We start from the raw sequence: 9,679 nt of genomic DNA on the forward strand, positions 1-9,679 counted from the left end.
CATGGAAAGCATGAGTAAGAAAAAGGACAAGACACACCCAATATCTTCCATCTTGCCTCCTTTGAACCGCTTATCTAGAATACTTAAATTCTACTTTTGCACCCATGTCACACTAATTATTACTTATCTCAAACACTCAGATCCTCTCATTCATCCTGTAAGATTGAAAAGTCTTTTCCATGGACAGAGATCAGAGAGAGTGTCTCTTGGGGATCTGTATGGGGGGTTCTTGACCCCCTACCAGGATCCCAGACCTGCCAGAGCAGCAATAGGGATTCCCTGGATTACCCTAGCAAACCTCATCAAGAACCATTGCTATGATCCATGGCAACCATCACTAGCCTCTGTTGCTATGGTCAGTTCTCATGGGGACCATCACAAGCCCCCTGTTGCTATGGTCAGTTTTCCATAGCAACCAACACCAGCGCCTGTTTCTTTGGTCAGTATCCATGGGAACCATCCCAATTCCCCTGTTGCTATGGCTTTTTTCCATGGAAACCATCACGAGCCCCTGTTGCTATGATCATTATCCATGGCAACCATCCCAATTCTCTTGTGGCTATGGCTTTTTTCCATGGCAACCATCACAAGCCCCTGTTGCTATGATCAGTTTCCATGGCAACCATTCCCAGCGCCATTTGCTATGGTCAGTTTCCATGGAAACCATCCCCAGCCCCTGTGGCTATGGTTAGTTTCCATGACAACCATGACTTGCCTCATTTGATATGGTCAGTTTCCATGGCAACCAACACCAACTCCTGTTTCTATGGTCAGTTTCCATGGCAATGATCAGAAGACACTTTTGCTATAGTCAGTTTCCATGGCGACCATCCCAATCCCCTTGTTGCTATGGTCAGTTTCCATGGCAACCATCACCAGCCCCTTTTGCTATGGTCAGTATCCATGGCGGCCATCACAAGCCCCCTGTTGCTGTGGTCAGTTTCCCTGGCAACCAACACCAGCGCTTGTTTCTTTGGTCAGTATCCATGGCAACCATCCCAATTCCCTTGTTGCTATGGATTTTTTCCATGGCAACCATCACGATCCCCTGTTGCTATGGTCAGTTCCCATGCCAGCCATCACCAGCCCCATTCCTATGGTCAGTTTCCATGGCAACCATGACATGCCCCATTTGCTATGGTCAATTTCCATGGCAACCATCCTCAGCCCCCGTTGCTATGGCCAGTTTTCATGGAAACCATAAACAGCCCCTGTTGGCATGGTCAGTTTCCATGGCAACCAACACCAATCCTTATTGCTATGGTCAGTTTCCATGGCAACAATCACCAGACCAATTTGCTATGGTCAGTTTCCATGGCAACCATCTCCTGCCCCGGATGCTATGGTCAGTATTCATGGCGACCATCACAACCCCCCTGTTCCTGTGGTCAGTTTCCATGGCAACCATCAACAGCCCCGGTTCCTATGGTCAGTTTTCATGGCAACCATCCCCAGTTCCTGTTGCTATGGTCAGTTTTCATGGAAAACATAACCAGCCCCTGTTGGCATGGTCAGTTTCCATGGCGGCCAACACCAATCCCTGTTGTAATGGTCAGCTTCCATGGCAACAATCAGAAGACACTATTTCTATAGTCAGTTTCCATGGTCATCATCACCAGCCCCGGTTGCTATGGTCAGTATCCATGGCGGCCATCACAAACCCCATGTTGCTATGGTCAGTTTCCATGGCAACCATCACCAACCCCGGTTCCTATGGTCAGTTTCCATGGCAACCATCCCCAGCTCCAGTTGCTATGGTCAGTTTCCATGGCAACCATTACATGCCCCTTTTGCTATGGTTAGTTTTCATGGGAACCAACACCAATTCCTGTTGCTATGGTCAGTTTCCATGGCAACAATCAGAAGACACAATTGCTATAGTCAGTTTCTATGGCAACCATTCCAATCCCCTTGTTGCCATGGTCCTTTTCCATTGCAACCATCACCTGCCCATGTTGCTATGGTCAGTTTCTATGGCAACCATCACCACCCCTTGGATCTACGGTCCTTTTCCATGGCAACCATTAGAAGACACTGTTGCTATGGTTTTTTTCCATGGCAACCATCTCCAGCACCTCCTGCTATGGTCAGCTTCCATAGCAACCTCCCGTGGCCCGGTTATATGGTCAGTTTCCATGGCAGCCATCCCAATCCCCTTGTTGCTATGGTTAGTTTCCATGGAAAGCACAACAGGAACTGTTCTTAGGTAAGTTTCCACAGCAAACATCACCAGACGATGTTCCTATGGTCACTTTCCATAGGAACCATCACCAGCCGCTGTTTCTATGGTCAGTTTACATGGCAACTATCACCAGACCCATTTCCTATGGTCAGTTTCCATGGCAATCATCATCAGCCCCTGTTGCTATGGTCAGTTTCCATAGCGGCAATCACAAACACCCAGTTGCTATGATCAGTTTCCATGGCAATCATCACCAGACCCGGTTGCTATGGTCAGTTTCCATGACAACCATCACAAGCCTCTGTTGCTATGGTCAGTTTTCATGGAGACCATCACAAGCCCCCTGTTGCTATGGTCAGTTTCCATGGCAACCAACACCAGCGCTTGTTTCTTTGGTCAGTATCCATGGCAACCATCCCAATTCCCTTGTTGCTATGGATTTTTTCCATGGCAACCATCACGATCCCCTGTTTCTATGGTCAGTTTCCATGGAAACCGTCTTCAACCCCTGTTGCTATGGTCAGTTTCTATGCCAACCATCACCACCCCTTGGATCTATGGTCATTTTCCATGGCAACCATTAGAAGACACTGTTGCTATGATTTTTTTCCATGGCAACCATCTCCAGCTCCTGTTGCTATGGTCAGTTTCCACAGCAACCATCCCGTGGCCCTGTTTTATGGTCAGTTTCCATGGCAACCATCCCAATCCCCTTGTTGCTATGGTTAGTTTCCATGGCAACCATTAACAGGATCTGTTCCTATGGTAAGTTTCCATAGCAACCATCACCAGGCGCTGTTCCTATGCTTAGTTTCCATGGCAATCATCACCAGACCCATTTGCTATGGTCAGTATTCATGGCGGCCATCACAACCCCCCTGTTGCTATGATCAGTTTCCATGGCAACCAACACCAGCCCCTGTTGCTATGTTTTTTTTCCATGGCAACGATCCCAAGCTCCTGTTACTATAGTCTGTTTCCATGGCAACCATCACAAGCCTCTGTTGCTATGGTCAGTTTTCATGGGGACCATCACAAGCCCCCTGTTGCTACGGTCAGTTTCCCTGGCAACCAACACCAGTGCTTGTTTCTTTGGTCAGTATCCATGGCAACCATCCCAATTCCCTTGTTGCTATGGATTTTTTCCATGGCAACCATCACGATCCCCTGTTGCTATGGTCAGTTCCCATGCCAGCCATCACCAGCCCCATTCCTATGGTCAGTTTCCATGGCAACCATCACCACCCCTTGGATCTATGGTCCTTTTCCGTGGCAACCATCCCCAGCCCCAGTTGCTATGGTCAGTTTCCATGGCAACCATCCCCTGCCTCTGTTGCTATGGTCAGTTTCCATGGCAACCATCAGCAGCCCCTGTTGCTATGGTCAGTTTCCATGGCAACCATTGTTAGCGTTCGGAAAAACAAATAATCCCGGGATATGATTATATGCAGCTGCTTTTGTTGAGAGCTCTGGGAATCAGGGGTACAGACCCAAATCTGACTCCGACATGGCTTTCGAGCTGAACGTAATTTATATTCTAGCGTTACACAACTTACATATTTATTATTAAACTTACATTGTTCTATTGTATGCATTGACGTAAGTTGGTTGTGATCTTTCTAATGTCACTGACCAGAGTTTCTCATGATCATTCTAATATTTCAACAGCAATTATATTTAATTACTAAACAATCATCACATCTAACAATTATATCAATTATCATGTACTAGCTACACGGTGCAGTTCTAGTAAGTACGAATTCTCCATGTGCTTAGAGTGTTTGTTTTTCCAGGGCCTACTAAGCTTATTTTTCCTTTTAACCCTTGCTCCCTATGATTTTAAAACCATTTTACTATCAGAGGAATGGCCAATCCCAAAAAGCATCCCTCCAAAGGTTCTGAAATCTTTTTTGGATCCTGTGGAAGGATAGCCTGTTTGGACACAGTACCTTCCTGCGGCTCACTTTGAACCTCCAGAATTGGACATTTTTGGGTCAACAAAAATGAAATTCTGTATTAAATTTAACCCATTGGGAGTGGCAGAAACAGATAACCACATAATAGATGTCACTCCAAACCAACTCTTTTATAGAAATGCATCATCCTGGTGTAATTACACCAAAATGATGAGCAAACCATCCCTCCAGCATCCAGCTTTTTACCAAATGGAGTGTTTTTATTCTGTGGGGACAGATTTTGGCCTGCTATCCCTGCAAAAATCAAGGGTGGCCCATGCAGCATTGGGGAACTCTCATTGATAACACCTGATTTAGAAATTTTAAGGGAGCAGACACACAGGGAAAAGAGATCCCTTGAACAATATAGACCCAATTGTGATGATGAAGTTTATACCTGGGACAAGGCTCGGAGAATTGCAGTAGCAATTTTCTCACCCCAAACAGCATCAGGGGTGGCCTTGACACAATTGGACCACATGGCATGTTGGTGGAGTAAACACACTCGAGCCATTTCATCTGCACTGAGCGACATGTTAACAGATATCAGCAGTGCAAGACAAGCAACACTTCAGAACAGGGCGGCAATTGATTATTTGTTGCTGTCACATGGGCATGGGTGTGAAGAATTTGAGGGGATGTGCTGCATGAACTTGTCTGATTACTCAAAATCTATCCATGAAAATATAAAGAAAATACAAAGCAGCATCAGAAAATTGAAAGAAGTTACAGGATCCTGGTGGGATGATTTCATTAACTTCTTTAATCTCTCACCATTGTGGAGGGAGCTTTTGAAAGTAGCATTTTATATTTTTATAGGGCTTCTAGTTCTTCTGCTTGTTCTGCCATGCATTTTCTGTGCATTCGTAGGGCCATGAACAAAGTGACCAAACAGGTGTTTCTGGTTCAAACAGGAAGGAAAGATGTTGGAATTCAAAATGTCCCTCAGAAGTTTTTGGAGGTTCCAGGCCCTGGTCGGAGGCATTTGAGACCTTGGCAGGCAGCTGCAAACAGCTGTGATTTTGAGTTTGAGCCATTTGGAATGATTTACCAACTTTGAAGGTGGAACAAGCAGTCACAAAAGTTTAGATATTATAGTAGAAGTAGTTACCAAGCAGAGGGAAGAATTTTTAGTATTGTACAAGGGGGTTTTAACACCTGTACAGTGGGGTTTTTACTTTGTACATGGGGGGTCAGATGTTTTAAGATGGAGGAACGTAGGCCAGTCCTGTTCCTCCTCTTTCTTCTTCCTTACCTCCATGTTCTTGATTATGTTGGCAGTTATGGATTGTCTTAAAGTAGAAAAGCACCATTTAATATAGGTAGTAGGTATTGGGGAATGATAGCAGGAGCCCTGGGCGGCGGAGAGAGAAGAAGAAGACAGCGGTCAGAGAGGGTGTCAGAGGTGTGTGTGCCTCTGCCTGAGCTGCTGACCAAACCGCAGTAGCCAGAGAAGACAATCTTTCAGATAGCTTGCAATAAACTGCCTTGAGACCAAACAACAAGAGGCTGCAGAGTTTTCTTTAAAAGCACGGGTTGGAGGAGAGACTTTACCACCACATGGAACCCCTGAACCAGGCCGGGGTTCTGACAGCTGTATACCAACAGCCCCTCAGTTCCATGAGGTTTGTGCTGTCAGAAATGGTCTCCTTGGTTCTTTAGGGTGAAAATGGCTGCCTGGTTCCAGAAGGTTCTCAGTGTCACAGTGGTCTCCTTGGTTCCATGAGGCCCTGCAGTGACACAATGTCCCATAGTTTCCAGGAGCCTCTGTCCCATCAGCCATGTCCTTTGTTCCAATGAGACCACACAATGACATAATGGCCTCTTGTTTCCATGAGGTTCCATAGCCTAACATGGTTGCCATGATTCCAAGGGATTCTGCTGTGTCACTATGGCCCCCTGATTCCGTGAGGTTCCACAGCATCACCATGGTTTCCTTGGATACGCAATATCTCTATGGACCATTGGTTACATGCGGCCCTGCTGTGTCACAGTGGTTCCTTGGTTCCATGAAGCCCCACTGCATAGCAATGGAATCTTGGTTCTGTGAGGTTCTGTGCGGTCACAGTGGTGTCCCTGATTCTGGAGACCCTTGGTTCCACAAGGTTCCATGATGTCACAATGGTCTCCTTGGTTCCAGACTCTAACAATGGATCCTTGGTTCCATGAGATTCCATGATGCCACAATGATCTCCTTGGTTCCAGACTGTAACAATGGACCCTCGGTTCCACGAGGTTCCATGATATCACAATGGTCTCTGTGGTTCTGGACTGTAACAATGGACCCTTGGTTCCACAAGGTTCCGCAACGCCACAATGGTCTCCTTGGTTACGGACTGTAACTATTGACCCTTGGTTCCATGAGTTTCCACGATGTCACAATGGTCTCCTTGGTTCTGGACTGTAACAATGGAACCTTGGTTCCATGAGATTCCATGATGTCACAGTGATCTACTTGGGTCCACTAGGTTCTATGGTGTCACAATGGTCTCCGTGGCTCTGGATTCTAACAATGGACCCATGGTTCCATGAGCTTCCATAGTGTCACCATGGTCTCCTCGGATCTGCGTTGTCACAATGGACAACTGGTTCCATGGGACCCTGCTGTGTCACAATAAACCCTTAGTGCCATCAGGTTTTCTAGGGTCACAATGGTCTCCCCGGTTCAACGACACCTTGCAGTGTCACAATGGCTGCCTGGTTCCCTGAGCTTCCATAGGGTCAGCCATGGTCTCCTTGTTTCTGCAGTGTCAAAATGGACCCTTGGTTCCATGAGCTTCCTAAATGTCACTGGTCTCCTTGGTTCCATGTGGCCCTGCTGTCTCACAATGGTCCCATGAGTCCATGTCCCTTGGTTCCATGAGTTTCTCTACTGTCAGCAATGGTTCCTCTCTTCCAATGCTGGCCCACTGTGTCATAATGGACCCTGGGTTCCATGAAGTTCTTCAGCATCACAATGGCCCTTTGGATCCATGAGGTTCCTTCGTGTCACCACGGTCTCTGTGGATCCACATTGTCCTAATGGACAATTCCTCCCATGCAGTCCCACAGTGTCACGGTGACCCCTTGTTTCCATGAGGCCCCACTTTGTCACCATGGACCCTTGGTTCCATAGGTTTTTTCCTCTAACAATGGATTCCTTGGTTCTGTGAGTTACCCTGCATTTTACAGAGGTTTCTTTGCTTGTAACAAGGCCCGGCTGTGCCTCAATGCACCCTTGGTTCCATGAGGATCTGGAGGATCACAAAGGATCCTTGGATCCACAGCGTGTTGAGGAGTTTCTCATGGAACAAGGACATGCTATCCTTGATGCTGTTCCTTTGCAGGAGCTGGACAACCCTGGCCTGCATATTACAGAGTTACTTTAGTTACTTTAAAGTACTTAGGACATCCTTGGAAAGACAATAGGCCTTGCACAAACGCAATAGCTAATGCTGGGTATACATGAAAATACATGAAAACTGTCACGTACTATAACCTGATTAGATGCTTGTAGAATAACAGCCAATAAATAAGTGACAATAGCAAATAAATATTCATTGGTTAACATAATATGATTACATTGATTACGTTAACCAATGAATGTTAATTTGCTATTGTATTATGTAAGGCGATAAAGGCATAAAACATGAAAAAATTAGACAATAAAGGAGGATGACATCAAGCCATATTGGTTTGGGTGTCATTACTCCAGCTGGCTCTCTGTGGGACCCTCTTCAGATTGTCAGCAACAAGGGATCTTGATTTTCATACCTAGTAAAAATGGATTAGGAGATGCTGGGGATCCATATCAACTGGGGTTTGATGATATCAATCTATAAATAGGAAAAGTAAACAGGACAAAACAATTCCCTCTGCACTGTTTTCAATATAGTGGCTTGACTTTGAATACACTTCTGCAATCTGTCTAATTAACCACTGAAGAATTGAAGACTTGAATTATTTCCATGGGCTTGTTTTGTTTGGGTGTTTGGAAGAAATATGAATGAGCCTTTGTCACTGAATTTCTACACTGAAGAGCTCAAGAAAGAAGAGGCCTCTGGAGTAGTAAAGTTCATCACTAACCTCCAAGGTGCTGAGGATCCATGCCCATCAGAGCAGGAATGAGCAGAAATGGGCACAGCTTTGGGGCTGCCCCAGCTCTGGGATGGGCCCTGGGCCTGGAGCAGGAGCAGCCCCAGCTCTGGGATGCGCCCTGGGCCTGGAGCAGGAGCAGCTCTGGAGGGCCCCAGGGCCGGGGCTCTTGTGCTGGCCTGGGCAGATGGGATGGCAGGAGGGGCTGCAGAGCTCTCAGCACCTCAGGCAGAGGGGAGCAGGGCAGCCAGGGAGCTCCTTTGGCCTTGGCCAAACCCCTTCCCCCATGGTGGGGCTGAGTCCTGGCCGAGCTGCAGCTGCTGCTGTGCCCTTGGCAGGGGCTGAGGCCGTGGGGCAGTGCCCAGAGCAGCCTGGGCTGAGCAGAGCTGTGGGGCCAGAGCCGGCTGGGCTGTGCTGGGGAGAGGCCCTTGGTGCTGCCCAGAGCTCAGGGCAGCTGGCAGAGCTGGCAGGGAGCTGGGCTGGGCTGGGAGAGCCTGGCACAGAAACCATCAGTGTCCATCGCAGCCTGGCTGAGCGGGCAGGGGCCAAGGACAGCAGAACATGGTCGGCAAGTTCTCTGTGTGGGAGCTGAGCTGGTGAGCCCTTGAGCCCTCCCAAGTGCTGGGGCTGCACCTCCAGCTCCAGAGAGGTGACAGATGGGAGCAGAGACAAATCATTCCTGCTGCATTTTTCATTGTGTTTGCTTGTACAGGTGACCTGGATCCATATGTAGACAAGCTGTTTTGTGCCTGAAAACACTGGTAAAGTAAGAAGAATACTATTTTTTAGCTGAAAATAATATTTCATGCATAACACACAATGAGAAAGAAAAGACACATATGATCAGAAGAGCATCTGAGTTTTTCAGAGGAAGAGAGACTCATTGATGTCTCAGTAGTCAAACCTGTTCAAATTCTTTCCTCAAGGCTTCCTTTAAATGGGAGGTGACCACCAGAGGCCAAGGCCAGCCAGAGCTCTCTGTCCTGGCAACTTTTGTCTGGGAGAACCCTTGCATATAAGGAACTTTTCAGGAGGAGTATCAATTTTGGCCATGGGCACCTGGAAAGATGGATGGTTCATTTTAGTAGGAAGGAAGTCACAGGGCTCCAGGTCTCCAGAGACTGATGAGAGGCAGCCCTAGGCATTCCAAGATCAGCTGGACCTGTCAGGTGGTCCCTGGGAGGCCCAACCAGCCAGACCCATTCCATGTTCCCTTGGTTCCACCAGGCCCTGTAATGTCACAATGTTCTCCTTGCTTCTCAAGTGTTCCAACGGCCCTGCGCTTCCAAGAGGCCCTGCAGGGTCACAATGGTTTTTTGGTTCCATGGGGCCCAAAGTGTCACAATGGTCTCCATGATTCCATGGGGCCTTGCAATGCCACAATGCTCTCCATGGATCCACAATGCCCCACAGGATCACAACAGCCCTTTGGTTCCACGAGACCCTTAAATACCTGCGATGGACTCTT

Source organism: Lonchura striata, chromosome 37 (genome assembly GCF_046129695.1).
Source record: "Lonchura striata isolate bLonStr1 chromosome 37, bLonStr1.mat, whole genome shotgun sequence".
NCBI lineage: Eukaryota > Metazoa > Chordata > Aves > Passeriformes > Estrildidae > Lonchura > Lonchura striata.